Source organism: Saccopteryx bilineata, chromosome 5 (genome assembly GCF_036850765.1).
Source record: "Saccopteryx bilineata isolate mSacBil1 chromosome 5, mSacBil1_pri_phased_curated, whole genome shotgun sequence".
Taxonomy (NCBI): Eukaryota; Metazoa; Chordata; class Mammalia; order Chiroptera; family Emballonuridae; genus Saccopteryx; species Saccopteryx bilineata.
The window spans coordinates 228,992,691-229,016,225 of NC_089494.1; the positions used below are offsets into that span (position 1 = coordinate 228,992,691).

At 46.8% G+C, this 23,535-nt stretch overlaps 1 long non-coding RNA gene across 1 annotated transcript; it reads left to right on the forward strand.

Moving 5' to 3' along the window:
* Positions 1-349: 349 nt before the first annotated feature.
* Positions 350-22,247, forward strand: LOC136306740 (uncharacterized). Its single transcript, XR_010725671.1, has 3 exons — positions 350-507; positions 20,539-20,660; positions 22,093-22,247. It is a non-coding gene; the product is annotated as an uncharacterized lncRNA (long non-coding RNA).
* The last annotated feature ends 1,288 nt before the right edge of the window (positions 22,248-23,535 follow it).

The window sequence follows — 23,535 nt, forward strand, 5'->3', positions numbered from 1 at the left end:
CCCCGGAGGCGGGGCCTCGGGGCTGTGAGCGCTCGGGGTCCGGGAGCCTGGCATCGGGCCTGTCTCCTTAATTTGGGGCGTGATTGCACTGACTGGAGTCCGTCTGGCTTGGCATCAGGATCATAGATTTGGCTGCAGTAGCAATCAGTAACACAGACCCCATAAACACTCTCCTAAAACGTTACTTTTAACTTTGTAGCTAAATAATGTCACCCACCTGTCTCTAGACCCACATTCTCTGGCTCTTGTCGATAAGGCGGCGGATCGTTCAGCCTCTAACAAGCTCACGTGAACACACCTACCGTCGGGTGCATGTACAGCACTCCCAGAGGCAAATCAAGAAGTAATTACAGAACAAGCTTTCCAGCGCCTCACACACAGTCACACCGCCAAGAGCTGTGAAATGGAAAGAAACAGTTACCCCAGCTGAGTCTGGACACCGACTACGTTGGGAAGCAGAGACCGGAAAGGGCCTGCATTACGTCTCTGGTCACAGGGAATGGCAAGGTTAGTAAAGTGACTCGATGCCCAGGAAGATGTGTGCTTGCATTCATAAACCCCAAGCTCCAGCCCCTTAAAGTCTCATCAGGGAAAGACATCTTCAACAGTAGGCTGACTTCCCCATCTGGGCAATATTCTGTAGCTGGAACTGACTGCAAATGTCACCAGACATTTAGGCTGACCACCTCCATCTCATCCCTTCTCCTCCCCACCCTTCAAACCTGTGGGTTGCCATATGTTCCAGAGGCCTCTCCTGGGAACAAACACTGTAACTTTGTATGCACTGCCACATTAAAGGTTGAAATGTAAATGTATAAACCAGTTCTCTTATTTACACATCAGGCAGCTAGTTTGATTCTGTCCTCCACCCTCAACTTAACGGACCGGGTATTTGACAGAATTTATGATGCTGACTCAATTCAAACTGAAATGAGCCCTCTTGCCTATCTGTTTAGGTGTTCTCACAAATTCAAAAGGCAGAGGAAAGGTAATTTCAAACTGCTTTGGTAGCAAGTTTTCTAGGATATACAACGCAATTGGCAAGACACACAACCTTAGCAATAAATATAATAAAAGGTCAACTTCAGTGGAAATCACAAAAATGAAATAAGTTCAGTCATTTGAGTAAGGAGGGAGGAAAAGAGCATTTAGAACATGTACCATGTCTTTCTGCCTGGTTTAATCAAATTTTAATTTTGATATGCTATAAAATCAAATGTAACAAGATTATAATTACAGGTAACCATGTACTTTTAAAAACCCTCCCCCCAAAATCCTGTAATTCTAACATGCTTACATGGTGAAATAATTATATAGCCTAAAGTTTTTGTGTAACTGCTTTTTATACACAGACACTCACATGCAGACGTGACAAAAGTTGTCAAGGGGAATTTTGCCTTGACTTTAAAATGCTTCTAGGTCTTGATTTTTATTACCATGAGCTTGTACCAAGCCTGTGATTTTTCTGTCTGAAACACAAAGGCTGAATTTGCTATACTTATTTTAAGTCTAAATGATCTGTCTGTGCTCTGAAGAACACAGAAAAGAAAGAAACAAGGGAAAGATGGGGGAAAGTAAGGGGAGCTCTTCAAATTCCAAATATCTATCTTCAAAAGATGACACTGAGAATTACCCCTTCTTGGAAATGGATAGAATTAATAAAAGGGGAGGGGAAGGGGCAAGAGCACTGATATACATTAAGACTTGTTTTCATTCCAGGCTGAGGGCTAGGGATTTAGCCTACAAACATCTCATTTTACCTTCATGACAATACTGTGAGGTAGACATCATTCTTTCCAGTTGCATGGTCTATAGTGGCTCACAGTTCTGTGGGTGAACTGTGCTCAGCTGGTCAGTTCTTGCTTGGGATCTCCCGTGTTGTTGTAGCCAGGTGACAGCCAGGGCTAGAGTCATCCAAGGCCTCATCTGGGCTGGACATCCAGGATGGCTTCTTCACTTACATGTCTGCCTTTCAGCTGAATGCCAGGACAGCTGGGACTAGCCAGCGTCTCGCTCTCTCTCTTTCTCCAGCCTCTCCACGTGGTAGCTCAGGCTCCTTCATAGCATGGTAGGTGACTTCCCTTACAGTGACTATTCTAAGACAAGAAGTGGAAGCTGCCAGCCGTTTAAAGCTCCCACATGGAATTTCGTATAGCATCACTTCTGCTATATGCTATTGGCCGAACATTCACGGAGCCCACCCAAATTAAAGGGAAGTGGCAGGGACATACATCACACCTTCAGATGGGAATGGTGTCAAAGAATTTGTGGTCGTCTGTAATTCACTCCATTTTATAAATGAGAAAACAAAATATCAGGTTAAAAATTCCTCCAAGGTCAAAGGACAAAGCCAAAATCTGAAAAGGATGAATAACATAAAACTCAGCCAGCATGTTCACAGTGAAATGGTCTCCTGTGACGCAGTGCTACAAAGTGCTGTGACTGCTTTCTCTCTTGCTCTCCCCTCTGCTTTTTTTGTTTGTTTGTTTAAGTGAAAAGAAATGGGACTGGAAGGGGGGCTACTATATGAGAAACTTGGGAAGGAGCTGATCTCAGATCTGAGAGCTTCCGGAGATAATTCCGTTTCTGAAATTCCTTAGTATACCAGAATATAAATTCAATAACTATTTATGGAATGTCTGAGCCATGAGCGTACCAGGCACTATGCCTATGCTGGGTCTCAAATCTACACTGGCAAACGAGACAGACTTTGCTATCGCTGCAGTTAACATCTAGCATAGGAGACAGAGAAACGGATGAGCAATTTCAATACAGCGTGAGGAAATACTTTGATGGGGGAATTTGGAAGCTGTAGAATCACATGGTTGGACTAAAAGCCCGGATTGGGGGAGTCAAGGAAGAATGTGTAAAAGTTTGAGTAGTTGAACAGTTTGTATTGTATGTATGTGTGTGTGTGTGTGTGTACGCATGCACATATATGTGCTAGTATGAAGCAGGGGCCTTGGAGGTAGAGAGGTAACTTAGTTGTAGAGAATATAGCATTTGCCAGTAAACTGCAGATACTCAGTCAATATTTGTGAACTGAAAGTGAAAGCAAAAGCCTCACCTTGAAAGAATGAATTCAAGGAATAGAATAGTTCCCAGTGGAAAGACAGAGGGAAGAGCCGGTGATTCTGAGGGGCACACATATCGATGACATAAGCCCCAGAGACTGTGTAGTCCTCCCTTCCGTGACAGTGTGCCCCATGGAAGCCAAATGAGCTTTCCCCTCTGTCTGTGTTACTAGTTGTTTCTCCCAAATCATCCCTCTCTGAGCATTCAGGCCTTGGTCAAAAAACAGAATTTTTTTTTTTGAGAATTTTTTTAACCCTGTCTGTTTAGGTCTAGTAAACAGACACCTTTTCAGCTATTTAAACAAAAAAACAATTAATACAGAGAATTACCCACATTCAGTGTTGTCGGAAGGGCTAGAACGGTGGGCTCTAGGCTGGGTCTGCAGATGGGACTCCCAGAGCTGCAGAACTGACCCACCCAGGGAGCTGCTGCCTCTTGCATAATCAAGAAGATAGGGAATCGGGAGGTCTCCACTGTCGCCATTGCTATGTCTTTCCAGAGCCACCAGGGTAGAGACTGAACATGTGAGCTGTAAGTGAAAGGGCCAGTATCTCCACAATGGAGCGGGCTGCGGAAAGCAGCCAAACCACAGAGAGAGGCTCCTGCCTTGCACATTTTATTGAGTGCATCTAGTTAATGAAGTTAATTTGTATCCATTACCCTAGCTGCAAAGGAGTCTGGAGAATGTGTTTAGCTTTCTAGTCTCAGCCATATATGAAGACACTAGAAATGGAAAGGGAGCTGAGCATGAACCCCCCATTTTCTCCATACTTCTCTAACATCCCAAAGAACATAAAATCCCAGCGAAGGAGAAATAGGGCCTCAGCAGACATTTAATTTTCATTTATAAAAGAGTATAATGAGGTTCTTTTTCAATTGACTGCTCTGAGCCCACTGTTCAAGACCACTCACTGTTTTCCTCACTTCTGTGTGATATGTGTCAACACCCAGCTCTGTTTCCCTGTAGTCTGGCACAGGGAGCATCTATGGATTTTCCTTGCTCGGCATCCTTTTTCATCCTTTAGGAAGAGCACCCAATTTTCCTTTGGAAACCTCCTCTGCCCCAGTTCCATTTTGCTCGAGTGGTGGTGGTAGGGTCGTTTCAACTCCTAATTTAGGGGTGGGCACCAGTCAGTTACAGGCATTCTTTCAGGGCTGGCCCAGTGAATTCAGGGCTCTCAGAGGAGAGTTTTGCTGGGAAGAGGAAGCTGGTGTCAATCCGCTGGTCAAATGTGAGCCTGGGTCCCCAGGTAGTCATGTTGTTCACCTCATGGGACAGTCTGCCTCATCGTGAAGCCAACCCAAAAGAAAGCGAAGCTCAGAGGCAGAGAAAGCCAGGATACTGTAGCATCTTTTCGGGCCTTGCCTTCAGCCATGCGTGAAAATCCAGACTCACCCCTTGGTCCACTTATAGGAGCGCGCAGTCAGTTTTTTAAATTTAAGCTGATTTGAGCTGGATCGCTGTCACTTGTAGTCCTGTTTGTGTGGAGCTGCAGTCTCTGCACAAGACTGACCCCTGGTATCAGCATCGTCCCCCTTTCCGAGCTCAGCCACGCCTCCTTCACTGGAAACCACAGCTGTCAGGCGGGCCCTTCCTGTTTATTTCACCTTTGTCCCTATCAGTGCTATCCAGCATCTATAGAAACAGTCCCACAATTGAAAAAAACATTAGCACATCCAGACAATGGAATATTAATCAGCACTAGAAATAAATGGCTATCAGCCATCAAAAAGACATGGAGAAAGCTTAACTACATATTAATAAGTGAAAGAAGCCAATCTGAAAAAGCTATAAACTGTATGATTCCAACTATATGACATTCTGGAAAAGGCAAAACTAGGAAGATAGTAAGAAGATCAGTGTTTGCCAGGGGGTGGTGGTGAGCAGGTGAGATGCAGAGGAATCTTAGAGCAGTACAGCCACTCTGTCTGATACCATAATGGAGGACACATGTCATTATACATTGTCCAAACCCATAACATTCGCAACACCCAAGAGTGAGCCCCAATGTAAACTATGGAATTTGGGTGACAGAGATATGTCACGGCAGGTCTATCACTTGAAACCAATGTACCGCCTCGTGGGGATGTTGATAGTGGGAGAAGCTGTGCATGGGGGGGGGGGGGCAGGGGGTGTATGAGAGATCTGTGCCTTCGATAAATGTAGCTGGGAACCTAGAACTGCTCTAAAAATAGTCTATTTTCTTAAAATAGAGCCTGACCAGGCGGTGGCGCAGTGGATAGAGTGTTGGACTGGGAGTGGAAGGACCCAGATTCGAGATCCCGAGGTCGCCAGCTTGAGCGCAGGCTCATCTGGTTTGAGCAAAAGCTCACCAGCTTGGACCCAAGGTCGCTGGCTCGAGCAAGGGGTTACTCAGTCTGCTGAAGGCTCATGGTCAAGGCACATACGAGAAAGCAATCAATGAACAACTAAGGTATCACAACAAAAAACTGATGATTGATGCTTCTCATCTGTCTCCATTCCTGTCTGTCTGTCCCTGTCTATCCCTCTGACTCTCTCTCTGTCTCTGTAAAATAAATAAATAAATAAATAAATAAATAAATAAATAAATAAAATTTAAAAAAAATAGAGATGTTATAGGGCATCTAATCCATCTCCCTCTTACACCATCTCTGCTAAGAAATTTTCCAAGTGAGTCTAGAATACTTCCAGTAATGGCAACACCCTACCATTCACAGCAGCACACCTATACTGAGCTGGTATCTTTGCTCCTACAGGCGCTCTCCAGAGAGACAGACTTGGTGTGCTCACCAGCTTCCCAACACCTGGTCTGTTGCTCCTTTGCCTGTCTTGGTGGTTTGGAAAGGACTGGAGGACTGGGAGGGGAGAGGGAAGGGTGGCTGCCTGGGCCATGGAGTTGCAAAGAGACAGCGAACAGGCAGCGTGCCTCCTCGTCTACCCAGAGGACCAGAGGATGCATGTGAGAAGCATTTTTAATATTCAGCTGTGGGAATTGGGAAGAACTCTGACTTGGCAACAGCTGTTGGATTACAGAGAGGAAGGAATCCATTCTGAGCTGCTCATTTTCTGAGCGACCTCTGAGTAGAAAAAGGGAGACAGATGTCCCTTAGCGTGCAGGGCTGTCATCCGGAGGCTCTGGGCAGTGTGTGTTAGCTGTGTCACAGCCCTGCGCATGTCGCTGCAGGGCGTGTCTGGGACGCATGGGTGCTCTGGGTTTGTTTTGTTGTTAACCTACCTTTAAAGAGACACTGGACTGGAAGACAGAATCACTAGGTTCAAAAGACAAAATATTTAGGGAAGGCAGATTGGAACTTATTTTAATAAAGAGGATCCACACACACATACACATCTCTCTGGCGATTAGAAAGATCACTGATGCCTGACCAGGTGGTGGCGCAGTGGATAGAGCGTTGGACTGGGATGCGGAGGACCCAGGTTCAAGACCCCAAGGTCACCAGCTTGAGCACGGGCTCATCTGGTTGGAGCAAAGCTCACCAGCTTGGACCCAAGGTCTCTGGCTTGAGCAAGGGGTTACTCGGTCTGCTGAAGGCCCATGGTCAAGGCACATATGAGAAAGCAATCAATGAACAACTAAGGTGTCACAATGAAAAACTGATGATTGATGCTTCTCATCTCTCTCCATTCCTGTCTGTCTGTCCCTATCTATCCCTCTCTCTGATTCTATAAAAAGGAAAGAAAAAAAAAGATCACCAATGATTAGAGAACAACTTTAACTTTGAAAAAAAAAGTAATATTTGTGTGTGTGTATGTGAAGATGTTTTCATTTCTCTGAGATAATTTTCAGTAGTGCAATTGCTGGTCGATTGATGGTTAAAAAAATAAAAAGTAAGCCTTTGCGTTCCTGCAAGGGGCCTTCCCTTCCCTTCCCTTCCCTTCCCTTCCCTTCCCTTCCCTTCCCTTCCCTTCCCTTCTCTTCCCACATACCTTGGTTGGTTTCTATGGCAGCAAATAACCCACGTTTCCCCCTTTCCACACCCCGGGAGAAAGAAAGACTAGTGTTCCGCATTATATTCCCTTGCTGCTCTGTCAGATGTTATCTTTCTTATTCTGGAAGGTTTCTTCCACCCTCTTTCTCTATTTCCATGGAATATATAAACTGAAGGTAAAAGAAAAGGCACAAATAATTCTCTTTTTCATTCAGGGCAAAATCTGAGATTTTCTTTTGCTTTCAATGGTTTGAGTCTTAATAGCCCAAGTCATTTTTCTGGGAACAGAATACCTATTTGATAAGCAATCTAATGACAATAACTCAGAATAATTTCACGTTTTAAAGATTACTTGAAACAACTAGTGAATGTCCACTGTGTTTTCACTGAGAGCAGGAAAACTAACCGTGCCCATTTTCCCAAAGCCTTTGTGTGAACAGCGTTAGGTACTATCAGTACTGCGTTATTAATAAAGACATTGTTAGGAGTTCCTTTAGTTAAATGGAAGTCTAACAGGGTTGTACCTAGGCTGCGCTAATGTTCTTTCAGATCTTTTAGTTCTCTTCTTCTGTTCTCCAGTGGGAAGAATCCAACAAACATACTCACCTGCTCATTTTCTCTCTAACCCATCATTTGTACAAAGACAAAGGAGCAAAGAGAAAGAAGTATCAGCCGGGTCCCCAGGAATGAGTGTTCTTGGGATACTAAACAAGAGACTGTGGTCAGAAGGTAATGCCCAGGCAGAAGAGCCTCAGAAAGAGTCAGACAATTAGTCAATTGTTTAACAGAACACTTTCTCTCAAAGTCCTAAGTGATTGGACACACTCACTATTTGCCCCCCCAACTTCCTCGGGGGTGGGGTGCCTAAAGGGCCAAGCACCCTTATTTGTTTTTGCACAGATGGCAAAGCCTCTCCCCACAGCCTCAGTTCCTTAGTGTAATCTACTAAACTAACAAAATATTGAAACTCATTATGAATATACCCCTAGGATATGAGAGAAGAACAAGCTTGCTTTCCCTTATTCCTCAAATTGCTGGGAAAGTGAGGGATTAAGTCTTGTTTGGGGCCAACACCACTAATTCTCATTGCTGTATCTGGCTTTCAAAATTACACCCTCTAAGCCCTAATTAGCACCACTGTCTCAGACCATTTAGTAGTGTCTAAAAGATCACGGGTTAAAATGTGAATTATAGAAGTGGAGCCCCCCAGTTAGCAGAGGTATGTAAGTTACATGGTTGGTGAAAATGCAAATGGTGATGTGATTGGTTCTTAAACAAATGTGAAATTCAGTAACCACCAAAAAGCATTTTCATTGTAACAGTAGTCTATGAAAGCTTAGGCATTTCACCAGGATTTTTGCATTGTTAATGCATTTTCCTTCTGATTAAGAAAGAAAATGGATGGTAGATGAAAAAAACTTGACCTGACGGTTTTTAGGAAATGCACAAATGACTCATGTACTCACTTGATTTGACAAGAGTACTGGTTTCTATATAAAGAAACAACTTAGCCCCAAAATAGAAGTGGCACACAGCAGAATGCAGCTCATAGAGGAATCACACATTCCCAGCATGAGGAACTTGAAGGCTGGTATGCTGGGGCATCTCTGCTGGGAATGCTGGTGAAGCCCATTATTAATGCATTTGGAATGTAAAGCCAGCACTCCAGGACCTTAAAGTTTTCAACGATAGGAAGACTCTAGTGTAATTTGACACAATTCTTAACTGACTCTAACAGCAAACAACAACAAAAATAAAACAATTTTTTTTTGTTGCAAAGAATGTGTATTCCCATGCTAACTAGAAAATATATTTAGCTCAGTGATAAATAAATTATAACAGATTTTGTGCCATATAGTATGTTGAATATCCAATGAGATTAGGCATATGAAAGTTCATGTAAATTATAAAAGTTGAATACGTTTAAATATGTATTATGAGAACAAAGCAGTTATTTTTCCAGCTTGATGTGTCCTTAATCAGTTATGGGGCAGTATCGTATATTATCTTTATAATGCAGTCCAATCTTCTCCCAGACTCCTCTTTACCTGGACCTAGATGAGGAGATAGGCTGGAGGGACCACACTGAAAACTTTGCTGTGTTCGTTTGCCAAAACACACAGTAGAGTCAATCAAGGCTTTCCTCTGCTCCCTCTCCAGGGCCAAGAGGTGGAATCATTTGTTTCGGACAAGCGATTGCACTCCATTACCAACCAGACCCACTGGCATTTTAGGGCAGAGTGCAGCAGGCTTGTTGCCGTTACAGCACATGCTGGACCGTGGCGGGAACAGTGTCCAGACTGTTGTACTAGGCAGCATCACAGTCAAGGAGCCTCTCAACAAATTGGCAAAGCAGTGAGACCCTTAGCAGCTTCTCCTTCACTATATAAAGCAGCCCAGCCCTGAGGAGGTCCTTCCAAGGCCTAGCCTGCCTCCCCCTGGCCCTCCATTCCTCCTCTGCAGTTCACAGCAGGCCGGTGCCCTTGGACGTGTGCCTTCACCATTTGATACGCTACATTGTCAAATGCTGTTTTGTTTATTGGCCAGTTCTCCACACTAGAGCATCAGCACCACGAGAGTAGAGATTTTATTTCCTTCACTGCTCTATCTCCAGAGCCTAGAAGAGTACTTAGCATGTAACACACATGAGCACTTAATTTGTGCTTGTGAAAAAAGAAAAAAAAAATGAGTGAATCACTCTGCATTTTCTATGCACTGAGAAAGAAGGAGGCAGTGGAGAGAGCCTAAGGAGCAAGAATGGGGGGAGGGAGGCCTAAGGAAGTCAGGACTGCAGGGAGTGGGGAGGGTTGGGGGAGGTATGAGAACACCCATGAGATTGGCTTTGGAGAACAGACAGGCTGTTCCAGCTACTGGCTCAGTAGACTGACAGAGAGGATGGGTTTGCAGTCTGAGGTGGCTTTGAGGAGGAGAGGATGGAGGAAGCGCTACTGATGACCAACTTGCGTCTCAGGGAAGTAGAACAAGATCAATGGCTCTGAATGGGGTGTGGGACCAGGAAATAGCAGGGGGGTGGTGAGGAAGGCTGGAGGAGGACAGACAGGCAGGGTACATCCTCTGAAATGCTTTGGAGAAACCAAGGACCAGCTGGAACGAAGGAACAGGAATATGGAGGGTGTGTCATATCATGATTTATAAAGTATTTGGTCTTCATCCACAGTTTCTGGCTGACAGCTCTCAAAATTCCTTGGAAGTTCCTAAATATTGGGAGTATGAAAGCTATCTTCTGTATTTTAATGAGGTGGCTTTTGCATCCCACTCAAAGGTGTTTGCCGGGAGAACCAACCAAGTGATTTAGGGTTTTGGACCTTTCAGCCCACCCCCCACCTCCAGGACTGAAGGTTGAGTTCGTGCAATTGCCAATGACTTAGTCAGTCATGACTGTGTAATGAGGCCTCCACAAAAACACAGGAGGACAGCTCATTGTTGGCTACCTTTTTCAGAAAGCTTCCCTATTGGGGAACCAGAACGCTTGCATTTTTCCACTGTGCTGGGCCCCAAGCTTCATGAGAACAGAGACCCTTTTTGTTTGGGACCTCACCCTATGTATCATCTGACTGTTGATTCTTAGCCTTTCATATTCTTTGTAATAAATTGTTAATCTAGTGAGTAACCAGGTTTGCCTGAGTTTGGTGAGCCATTCTAGCAAATTAATAGAACCCAAGGAGAAAGTCACTGGAACCTCCCATCTATAGCTGGCTCATTAGAAGCACAGGTAAGAGCCTGGGCTTGCAGCCGACTCTGCAGTGTGTATGGAGGCGGGCTGGGGAGCAGTCTTGTAAGACAAATCCTCAACCTGGGGAATCTGATGCTACTGTCTCCCAAGAGATATCTTCAGAATTGAGTTGAACTCTTGGATACCCCGCTGGTGTCCAGGAATTGTTTGCTGGTGTGAGGGGAGTCCCCCACTCCCCACCGCCATGATGGCGTTAGGCCGGGAAGCCTGTACCGTGTGGCTCAGGCAGCAACGTTCTACACTGCGAAGGAGAAGCGGAGAAGGGGAGTGGCTTCTCGGAGAGCCAAGGGGGCGAGGTTATCTAGGACTTTGGTGAGTGGCTGATTCTGGAGTCTAAGTGGGAAGTGAATCGAGGCTATCCACGAGGAACCTACCAGAAGGGAGAACGATGGCGGGGGATTCCCGAAGCCTTCCTGTGGGCCAGCCACGGTGCCGCCCAGCGAGGGTGAGTGGCCGGGCGTTTCACGCTGGGACAGGCCGTGGATGGGCGCACAGGCTAGCCCATCAGCTCGCAAGGGCAAGGACTGAATTATTTTCCTCTTTTGTATTCTGTGCACCTAGGAAGTGCCTGGCGTACACTAAGTCTCAATAAGTAGTTGGTGAATAAGATAAATGAACAAAGCAGATTACACGCAAGAACTGGCACTGTCTCACGTGGGTCTTATCATGGCCCTTGGGAGACTTACATGCCCTCCTCTGCAATGATAATTAATGCTTATTAAGCACATTCCACGTCCCAGGCACTGTTCCAAGTGCTCCATATATATTGACTCCTTTACTTGCCACCACAAATCCACAAGACAAGGCTAATACTGTTGTCATCCCTGTTTATAGAAATGTAACCCAGGCCCAGGGAAGTTGGCCAGTTTGTTCACAGTGACCCAGCTAGGAAGTAGGAAAAGCAACACAGCCTGTCCACTCCGGAGCCCCACAACTCACAACCTGCTGCCCCTGTCTCAACAGGCTCTACTGTCTGGCTCCCAGGGCCAAGTCCCTTTACCCTCAGCCTTTATCTTACCTTTCTATCTTTCATGCAACTTGCAGGTGGAGGAGGTTTCTACTTGGAATGGAATGTGTGAAATGCCGGGATGAAGAGGGCAGCAGGCTGGAAAGAAGGCTGGAGGCCCATGCTGTGTGTGTGTGTGGGGGGGGGGGGGTGAGAGGTAGGGCTGCGGTTGTAAAAGTGACTTCTCATATAACCACCAGGTAAGCGCCTTCCCCTACAGCGCTGTGGCTCACAGCTACAGGGCAGTGATTTGACCAGGACGTTGCTTCTGTCCATTTAGGGTCAGAGTGTAAGAAGTTCAGAACTGGTTACCTGGAAAAGCACCACCAAACCCAATACTTTCAGTTTATTCCCAATAACGGAGGTGGACAGAATAGTACTTTCTGAATTCAACCACCTCTTCATTTTGCCCAGGAGTCTGAGGGCCCAAAAAAGACTCAGAGTTGAGTCTGCGGAGTGAAATTTAACTCCAACCGTAAGCAAGTCTCTCTGCAAGGTGCTTTTTTTAAAAAAAAGGAAAAATGGCATTCACCTATTTCCTGGTGTTTTGTTGTTTCCACCTTCTGTCCTGTTACATAAACGCCAGCGGCAGTCAGAGCGGGGATAATGCTTCACAATAGGCCCCGTGCTCGGTGACCAGCAGCGCATTTGCTGAACGCTGGTGGCTGTTGACAAATGCCACCGCTCCACTTGAGCATTAATCATCCACCGAACCTTCGATTGCTTTGTTCGTCCTGCCCATGTGACCATTATGTATATTGATGACAGGCTCCAGCGGGGGCTTGGAGGGGAGGATTCTATTTCTGTCGCAGATGGAAAGTTTATTCTCCTTCCCTGACAAACACAGTCATCTCCAGTTGTCCTCATTAACGTGATGCTGAAAAAAATGTAAAGTTGGTGCTTTTTTTTTTTTTAATGCTAAAACAAAAAGAAGATATTCCAGAGGTACTAGGTGTTTAACTGTGAAGTAGGGTCAGTCAAGTTTATTTGTTAATCGCCCTGTGTGTGAGAGGCCATGGCCATGGGAGGGTCACTGAAATAATTTGGCATGATCCCCGCCCCCAAGGAGTATGTGGTCTGGCTAGGAAAGAGTGGATGATATATTATGATGCGTACAGATCCTGTCAAACTGTACTTGAGAAAGACAAAGGTCAATGGAGCTGGAGTGCCGATAAATAGGAGGCTTCTTAGAGGCGCTGGAGGTTGAGCTGGACCTTGAAGGATGAGTGAGATTTGGCTGAGAGCGCGTTTGAAGAAGGAATGAAGGTGGTGTCATCGAGGGGTGGCAGAGGCTGTGCTGACAGAGGAGTTGTGTTAGGTCGAAGTGGGAACTTGGATCGGATGAGTGAGATGTTGCCAGATTATGTAAGGATTTGAAAGCGGGAAGGCAGGACATTTAGACTTGAGACTTTGTACTCATTAGTGTCCAGACCTGGTGGGGAACCCCAAGGTTCCAAGAGGCGTGAAGGGCTCTCCCAGGAGCCAGCTACCCTTCCTGGAGCCCATTGGCAGGAGAGGCACACTCCAGAATTTGCTAAAACCAACGGTTTGAATTACCAAATAAGAAACATTGTGATCAATGCTAACATCTGGAATGCTGCACATTTCAATTACTGACTCAAATTATGGCCCATTTCTTATACTTGTTTGTCCATGAGAAACAAAGAAGCTAACACCACTGATCCCGGTGCCTTGGAGTTCAGAGGCAGAAGTCCATGTGTGGGATCCAGCGCAGTAAAAGAAGTGGGGAAAGGAGACACAGGGTGGCCCAAGCCTTGAGAAAGAGGATAAGGAGGACCAGGAACCTAAAGAACTGGCTGCTTGAGCAGCTTGATTATTAGCAGTCTGATTGACCAGATGAAAAGCAGATCAACATGGGAATGGAATTCATCTGGAGGCTGATCCCATCCAGTCAGCATTTAGGGGGCATCTACCATGTCAGGAGTGTGTTAGAGAAGGAAAGCTGGACCATGTCAGTGAGAAAAAGAACCCTAAGTGTCCAGCATGGGAAGCCTAAGCATGTCCAGCCAAGACCTCACTCATTTATTCATTAATTAATTTGCCTATGCATCTAAAATATGTTGAGTTGTCCAATTCCGGGGGGCCCTTTCTACATGAATGGCACCTCTGGAGCACCATGCAAATATGAATGGTGCATCTGGAACTGTGTTTTGGGGTGGCCTGAATTGCATGTCTATTGAGTGCCAGGCACTGTTGTAGGTGTCAGTAAATATAGGTTCAGGGACAAGTCCAAGAATAGGAACCAGCCAACCAGTCAAGGTTGCAGGTTAGAAGAGCATAGAAAGACAAAAGAGCAATATTTGCATGCACAAGGCCCCAAAGCCAGTCCTGCCAAACCCCAGGGCCCAGGCTGCCAGCTCATTCCTGTGGCCGCATATTCTGCTCCTCCCATTTCCGATCGCTATGAAGAAGGCTGAGAGGTACTGTAGAGAGGTGAAAATTAAAGCACATTTATAGACAGATGCCAGGTTTATAAAGTATCCTCTACAAATTCCCCCAGGGGGTTGCCTTCGTCCCATGATGAAAGGGCAGCATGAGAATAGAATCAGCCCCTCTGGAGACATGCCAGACACCCCGAGTGGCTGGATTCTCAGCCTGCAGCTGGAGAATAGACACCTTGCTTTACTCCCCGGGGAAGGCTGGTGGCAGACAACAATTCCAAACCTGTGATGACACCTTTCTCTCTACCTTATTCAGCACTTGAGTGAGAAAGGTGATGTTGGTAAAAATTTATAGGCTGCCCTGCCCTAATTTCTGCAAACCTTCTGATTTTCCTTCTCACTGGCTGTGTGATCTACTGGCCGTGAGTTAACAGTCGCATACCTGGTACCGGAGGAGCAGAAGGACGCTTTGGGGAAGTCAGTACTAATGTCACGTTGATGGCTTCTATCATAGTAAGCTGGCTGTAATGTCACAGCAGGTGTCTAATTACTTAAAACTATAGAAGAGATTTCCAGAGAAAGCCCCAGTCAGGAAAGCAATAGGAAGCCCCTGTTCACAGCTGTCTCCCACTCAAACTGTGAAATCCCTCAACCCTCGGATCCTGGTGGGAGACGGGGTCAGTGGCGGTGGCAGTCTTTGATGCTGAAGGATAATCCATGATGCTTTAGCTAAGAGAGCAGGAAGGACCTCAGCTGAGGAGCAGAGGAACAGCAAGGCTGGTGGGAGGGGCTTTTAGGGGGAGGTTAGGAAAAGAACCTACCTTTTTAAATTAGGATACATCCTGCACAAAACATGACAGAAACTTAATTCAAACTGGCTTAAGGATCAAAATGAAATGTCTGGGCTTGTGTAACTGGAAATCCCAAAGGTAGGTTTGGTAGGTTCATGCCCGGCTGGGTTTGCAGGCTCCAGCAACCTCCAGAGGTCCATAGGACTCAGGCCGGCTTCTCCTGTCCTGCCCGTCTGCCTTCCCAGGCTGGCTCTGACCAGGCGGTTGGCCCTGGAAGCTTCAGGCTTCTATCAGCCACACAGCTAGCAACTCTCAGCCAAAAAAGATCTTGTCCCAGTCACTCCAGCAAAAGTTCCAGAATTGAACCTCCTTGGCCTGTCCTGGGGTACAGGCCCAACCCAGAGTCAATCATCTTGGCCAAGTGGAGAGAAAATGCTGATTGCTGGGTCTAAATCATGTGCCCATTGCTGGAGCAAAGCGGGTAAGGTCAGCCCCACTGAATTGTTTGGACCAGGAGTGAGAATAGATTGACAGTAAATGGGAAATGGATGCCAGGCAGATAAAAGTACAGATCACCAACTTTTGCTCCCCTCCATGGATAAGTGAACAGTCTCTTCTGGGGTGTTGGCTTACAGGGTTCTGGCTCATAATACTGAGATAGAATGGAGCCTGCCTAGACCAGGGTATGCTGCCCTGGACCCCTTGGGACTTTTTGCTTCTCTAACTAGCCTTTAGTGTGTCTCTCTGGAAAAGAGAAAAGTGAAATTTAGATGGCATTTCTAAAAGGGCTTTACCTCCAATGGCTGGCCCACATGCACCGGACAATCAAAACTCTGTAGCGAGGTCGTGTGGGGACAGATGTTTATATCTCAAGGCCTCTGTTCCAACTCTACCGTCTGCCTCCCATGTGATCCTAGACAGATTAGTCTAATTACTGCAGTATGTGTTGATTAAGATTGAGATGGAGTTAGGAAGGTCAAAAGGCCTGAAATCGCCCTGGCCGGTTGACTCAGCGGTAGAGCGTCGGCCTGGCATGCGGGGGACCCGGGTTCGATTCCCCGCCAGGGCACATAGGAGAAGCGCCCATTTGCTTCTCCACCCCCACCCCCTCCTTCCTCTCTGTCTCTCTCTTCCCCTCCCGCAGCCAAGGCTCCATTGGAGCAAAGATGGCCCGGGCGCTAGAGTGGCTCTAGTCGCGGCAGAGGGATGCCCCGGAGGGACGGAGCATCGCCCCCTGGTGGGCAGAGTTTTGCCCCTGGTGGGCGTGCCGGGTGGATCCCGGTCGGGCACATGCGGGAGTCTGTCTGACTGTCTCTCCCCGTTTCCAGCTTCAGAAAAAAAAAAAAAAAAAAAAAAAGGCCTGAAATCACTGTACCCTTCCTCTTAGCCTGGCTGAAGAACATTCCTTCAGCTGGATGACCGTGTCTAGGAGGGCCCCACACTTTGCTGAGGGAGGGAACCTCTGGGCGAATGCTACCTAATAGAAGAAGCTTCTTTGCTGCCATAAGCGAGTGTCAGGGAATAAGCCTGTGCTTGTGGTAGACGCTATTGCCTGTCATCCAGCAGCTCCTCTCAACCCTCTTGCAGCTTCTATGGAAGCAGAAAAGGCCCCGCTTTCATTTCTCAGTCGCCTTTGCAGCAAGGAGGAGGTGACAGAGTTCTGGCCAGCGACACAGAGGAGGTGGAAGTTTGTTGAGTTTCAGGAAAGTGTTCCGCATCGATACAGCTGCCACTGCCCCTCTGCGCTAACAGGAGGAGGTCAGCCCATGCGAGTGAGGCAGGCAGGAGGTGGGCGTGGAGCAGAGCACAGGGAGTTCTCTTCTGGTTGCTCCATTTTTGCAGTGAAGTGGAGAGCAGGGCCATCAGCTAAGAATGAGGACCGGGAAGGAGGTGTTGGGGTGTTGAGGAGGGAGGAGAAGATGTGAATCGGTCCCGGCAGGGAGGTGGCAGGAGGTAAATAAACTAGACACCCTGGGACTGCTGGGCAGACTGGGGACTGACTGACGAGGTTAGTGGTCAGATTGTAAAGAGAGACGAGCCGGCATGGATGAGTGTTTTCCTCCAGCCTCGTTCATTCACTGTGTGCAGGCCTGGACTGGGATTTAGGTAGGGTTCATATTTTGCCAGACAAGTATAATAAAAAAGGAGGAAAGGTAGTCCTGGACGGTTTGCTCAGTGGTAGAGCGTCAGCCCAGCATGTGGAAGTCCCGGGTTTGATTCCCAGCCAGGGCACACAGGAGAGGCGCCCATCTGCTTCTCCACCCCTCCCCCTCTCCTTTCTCTTTATCTCTTTCTTCCCCTCCCGCAGCTGAGGCTCCACTGGAGCAAAGTTGGCCCGGTCACTGAAAACGGCTCCATGGCCTCCACCTCAGGTGCTAGAATGGCTCCGGCCTCAACAAAGCAGCAATACAGAAGATCAGATCCCCCTGGTGGGTATGCCAGGTGGATCCAGATCAAGCACATGCGGGAGTCTGTCTGACTGCCTCCCCACTTCTTACTTTGGAAAATACAAATAATAATAATAATAATAATAATAATAAATTAATTTAAAAAAGGAAGAAAGGAAAGGGGTTGACAGACTTTGCAAGGAAGAGACTATAAACGTGGCCCACGGACACTAAGCCGAGATGGAGGGGCCTGAGAGGAAGCAGGCAAGGCAGTAAACTAAACGGAGTCTTCCACACACGGGGGCGGGGGGGGGGGGGCTGAAGAATGGTGTGAGTTGAGCTGCTAGGGGAAGGGAGCTGGGAAAGGGGGAGGTGGTGGTCAGCGGGGGGCTGTCTGAAATTGAAGAAGGAGGCACAGTTGTTGGCCATGACAAGATTATGATAAAGATGTAGCATCCAGAGTAGAAAATGCAGGCAAATAGATTATTCTTTCCTCCTTCACGAATTTAGATATCCAGACCTAAAGTGCTCTCCTCCCATGTCCCACCCAAAGGCTGTTTCTCCCTGTAGCTGTCCCTGCTAACAGACTCCCAGCTGGACCTGGGTCCGGTCCGGGAGATCCCCAGCACAGACAGCAGCGGACAGGACTGTGGGCGAGGGGACCTTGAGGAACAGGGAGTCATGGCGGAAATGGAGGCTCCGTCTCAGCACAAGGCGAGCGCTGAGGAAACGGAAGTGGCTGCAAGGCCAGGGGGAGCCGGCTCCCTGGGCTGAGGAGGTGTGCTCCAGCCGAGAGCCCTCTGCTTGCTTAGCCTGAGGGAGTCCCCAGACTGAGGGGGAGGTGGAAGCAGAGGAGGAAGGCAAGGCTGGGCCCACTTGTTGGAAGTGAAAAGCTGAGGGGCCAGCAGGACAAGGTGTCTACACAGTGGTCACCCCTTATCGGTGGTTTCACTGTCGGAGGTCTCAGTTACACGCGGTCTGTGGTGGTCAAAAAATATTAAATGGAAATTTCAAAAATCAACAATTCATAATTGTTAAATGGTGGACTGTTCTGAGCGGCATGTTAAAACCTTGCGTGGTCCCTCCCTGACGGGAATCATCTCTTTATCCAGCATCTCCGCCCTATAGACTCTCTTCACCAGTTCATCACTTCGTGGCCCTCTCCGTTACCGCACCGAACTATCTGGTCTTGCTTGTGTTCAGGTCACCCTTGTTTTACATAGTAATGGCCCCAAAGAGCAAGTCTAGTGATGCTGGTGACTCAGATGTGCCACAGAGAAGCCACGAATGCTACTTTTCAGTGAAAAGGTGAATTGTTCTCAAGAAAGAAAGAAAAAAACTATATGCTGAGGTTGCTAACATCTATGGTAAAAACAAATCATCTACCTGTGAAACTGCATAATTTATAAGTCACACTTCATCATAGGTGTCTATATATGTGTAGAATCTATAGGGTTCAGTGCTATCTGCTGTTATATCATCTACCTGGGGTCTTGGACTGTATCCCCTGTGGATAGGAGGGGTCTCTTGTGGTCGGGATTCCAGAGCTGGGAGGGACTAGCAGAAGTCTTGGTGTGGACATGTCAGGGGGTCCAAAGTAGATAGTCATGCCCCACAACTGTCAGGGTCCTGGGTTTTTTGTTGCTATTGTTGTTGGGTTTTTGCCCACCACTCTAACTATGGCTTTCATTTTGGTGGGGTTACTTTGGGCAAGTTGCTTTATCTTTCTGAGACTCGGTTTCTTCATCTGAAGAATGGGACCAGTAACAATATCTACTTCATGAGGCTAATGTGCAGCTAATGAAGATAATATATAAAAAGTGCTCTGCACCAGTGCTGACGAAGAAATCTTAGTTGTTATTTGTTTGTTTTCAGAACCAGTACAATGTCAGGTATGTAATTGGAGCTCAAAAAATATCTGTAGAATTAATTATTATTATCATTATTATTGTCGCTGACACTTAGTACTCACAAGCTCTATCCAGAACCACACTGCATTTAAAACACAGCACCCAGGAAGGGCCCGCTTTGCTTGACCCAACTGTATTTCTGGATAACCAGTTGCCTGAGTTGGGACTGACCTGGGAGCAATTGTCAAAGGGCAGCTGATGAAGGGACCAGCCCCACGTCAGCCCAACAGAGCCCAAAGACAGCGCCTCGACCAGACCAGACGCTACTAATGGGTTCTGTTCGCCTGCCAAATTCCCCCGTCCGTCCTCCACTGGGGAAAAAGCAGACCCGACCGAGTCCTTGGGAGGCCAACTCCTGCCAGAGGCTGGGAGTCTGGGAAGGAACGCGAGGAGACGGTCACTACAGGGGACCGTTCCTGGGAGTTCTGCACGGGCCTGGGAGGCGTTTCCCTACCCTTGAACCCCCAGCTGCCCCTGCCTGTGCAGCCCTCGCTTCAGGCCGCCTGCACTTCCTTCCTCCCGGCATCTCGGAGGGATTGTGGCCAGAAAGCTCACGGAAGTCAAAACAAGCCTGGTGATATGAAAACCATATGAAAACTTGGCAGGGCCCCGGTTCAGCCTAATGGGCCTCCCAGACCTCCCCGGGCCCAGACAGTGGCCCTTTGTGAGGTCGGGCCCTGGCTCCCTACCTCCCAATTCACAGAGACAAAACGAAGAGGGAAAGAGTACAAGGAAAGGCTGCCAGTCTCTTCTCTATCGTCCCCGGGCTTCGAAGGGCGTAGAAACAGGTTGATATCAGACACTTGACGTGATGAGTATTATTTGAGTGTTTGCTACCTGCCAGGCTTATTCATAGTGGCTCTCGTTTCTCTCAACGGATGCTCATGGTATACCTTATTCCCATTTCAAAACTGAGGTCTCTGAGGTTTATGGCAGTCAAGTAACCAAGGTTACACAGCTTGCAAGTGGTTCCAACACAGGCCCATCTGGCTGAAAACCTTGACCTTTCATTATTACAGAGCATCCTCCCAGACGACCTTTCGATTTTGTTTCAAACAAATTTACCGACATTCAGGGTTCTGCCTCGAGGATTAGCTTTCAGAAAAAGATGTTTCCCATTCTAAAGAGAAGTTGAGTTAATTCTTCCTTCTGGTCTTATAAATCTTTGGACAATACTCTAATATGTCAATTGTGATTTATACCCGAAGTTACTGTATTTCAAAGCCTACTGGGGTGGAAAGGAGCTGTCATTATTGTGATGCTAAAATTAGATGTTCTTTTAGAGCAACTGAAGAAAACACTACTTACGCAGAAAGCGAGACAAGTGGCCGTGCAAGTATGACAATTTGCTTCTCGGTTCCCAAAGTTCAGAAGAGCAGGCTTGATGTGCAAGTACGTTGCAGAGGTAATTTGTTTGTAATCTACAGTTATTTTTTTTCCATTGATTTCAGATAAAAAGAAAGAGGGAGAGAGATAGAGGGAGAGGGAGAGGGGAAGGGAGAGACAGAGAGAGAGAAGCACCAACTCGTTGTTTCACTTAGTTGTTCTATTTAGTTGTACACTCGTTGATTGCTTCTCCTATATGCCCTGACTGGGGGTCAAACCCGCAACGGCAACCTCTGGTGCCCTGGGTCAATGCTTTATCCACTGAGCCACCCAGCCAGGGCTATAATCTACAATTATTTATATATCCAAAATATATCTTCTTGTGGTTGAAATTAATTTATTTTAAAAATTGACAAACTGTTGCCTGACCAGGCAGTGGCACAGTGGATAGAGCATAGGACTGGGATGTGGAAGGACTCAGGTTCGAGACCCCAAGGTTGCCAGCTTGAGCGCGGGCTCATCTGGCTTGAGGAAAAAGCTCACTAGCGTAGACCCAAGGTCACTGGCTCGAGCAAGGGGTTACTCAGTCTCCTGAAGGCCCGTGGTCAAGGCACATATGAGAAAGCAATCAATGAACAACTATGGTGTCGCAAAGAAAAACTGGTGATTGATGCTTCTCATCTCTCTCCATTCCTGTCTGTCTGTCCCTATCTATCCCTCTATCTGACTTTCTCTCTGTCCCTGTAAAAAAATAAAAAAATAAAAAAATAATTAATAAATGATTGAAATGTTCTTATTTAAAAAAACAAATTGAGCCTGACCTGTGGTGGTGCAGTGGGATAAAGCATCGACCTGGAAGTGCTGAGGTCGCTGGTTCGAAACCCTGGGCTTTCCTGGTCAAGGCACGTATGGGAGTTGATGCTTCCAGCTCCTCCCCCCTTCTCTCTCTCTGTCTCTCCTCTCTCTCTCTCTCTCTCTGTCTCTCCTTCTCCTCTCTAAAAAATGAATAAATAAATAAATAAAATGTTATCTGTATCTATGAGAAAAACCAACAACAAATTGACAAACTATTGTAAGCTGGACAAAACCCAGGTGTTCTGGGCCCTGGAGGGTTGGCTCAGTGGTATAGCATCGGTCTGGCATGTGAATGTCCTGGGTTCAATTCCCGGTCAGGGCACACAGGAGAAGTGACCATCTGCTTCTCTACCTCTTCCTTTCCCCTCTTTGTCTCTCTCTCTCTTCTGCTCCCATAGCCATGGCTCAATTGGTTATAACAAGTTGGTCCCGGGCCCTAAGGATGGCTCCATGGAGCCTCCTGCTTCAGCACTAAAAAATAGCTTGGTTGCTGAGCAGCAGCTCTAGTTGGGCAGAGCATCCCTCATAGGGGGATTGCCGGATGGATCCCAATCAGGGGTACATGCAGGCATCTGTATCTCTGTCTCCTCTCCTCTCACTTAAAAAAATAAAAAAGAAAGGAAAAAAACTCCGAGTGTTCTGAATCTCTTTTTTAGGGATGGCAGCCAGGAGCTGGAGCTCACTCCCAGGAGCTGCGTGGCTCACTTCTGGAGCTAACCAGAGCCCTGATCATTTCAGGAGACACGAGATCTGTTTCACCTTCGTCATGCGAAGACTCATGGAGGGCCCTCCCACTCGCTGGGATGAGGCAAGGAAGAGAGCAGGTAGGGGCCAAAACAATCCAAGCAAAGGGCTGAAACAACCCAAATGCTCTTTGGCAGGAGCCTGGTTAGAGAAACCTGCACACCCAAAGGGGCTGGATAGCAATTAAGAATAAGCTAGATCTGTGGGGATTAATAAATAACAACTTTTGGATTTCTTTTTATTTCCAACAAATTCTTTCTTGTGCATTTTGTAAAAGGGCAGACTAGTGTATATAATAGCTACTTTTTAAATCGAGAGTTATTTGTCTCTATACCTTTCTGTCTTCCCAGTGTGTGTGTCTATATACCTATCTATATCTACATATAAATATCTCTACATGAATATGCTTTGAATACCTCTCGATTGGTAGCTAATAAACTGGTAACAGTGGTTGTTTCTAGAGAGGAAACTTAGTAGTCTGCAGATCAGAGGTCAAAAGAACATTTACTCTTCACTGTAGACCCATTTAAAGTGTCTGAATTTAAAAAAATTTTTGAACTAATTTTACCATAGCACACACTGATTCAGTGCATATTACATACCAGGTACTGTACTAAGCATTTCACTTGTATAAAGTCATTGAATCCTCACCACACCCTTAGAAATAGGAACTATTATTACAACCATTTTGCAGATAAGAAAACTGAGGTACAAAGAGCTTATGCCCCTAGTAAGTGGTAAAAGCTGGCATCTGATCCCAGGTAGAGAGGCTCCAAATCCCAAATGTATGTACTGCTTTTCACAGATAATAAAGACACTGTTTTTTCAATGTCAAGGAAAGCTGTTGCAGCCATCTGTGACCTTGAGGTGAACCATCCCTGGGCCCATGATTGGCAGCTCTGTTTCCCATGACTGAGGGGTGGGTTGCTGGGTGAGGTTTGGAGGGAGGTGGGGGAGGTGAGAAGGTGAACCCAGTACCTAGGTTCCCCAGTTAGTAACACAAGGGGATGTCATTCTCTGACAACCCTTGATCTCCATAAGTCTATTGCTAATTTTAAAATATATAAATTAGATCTTGTTTTAAGCCTCCATTACATTAGCAGACCAAGGGGGAGAAATTAAAGAGGCTCACCTGGTCTTAAATGGATGGATGGAAACTGAACTCCCTCTCCCCTCCATTCTCCTCACTGCATTAAAGAAGTGCATTGTGTTGTCTAAACCAGTCTGGGCTGCAGTGAGAATGGCATTCTCTCCCAAGTCACCGTAACCCGGAGTCAGGCTTGGCCCACGGGCCATCTGGCCGCAAACCCCACAGTGCTCTCCTTATACTCAGAGCCGTACTAATTGCCTTGTTA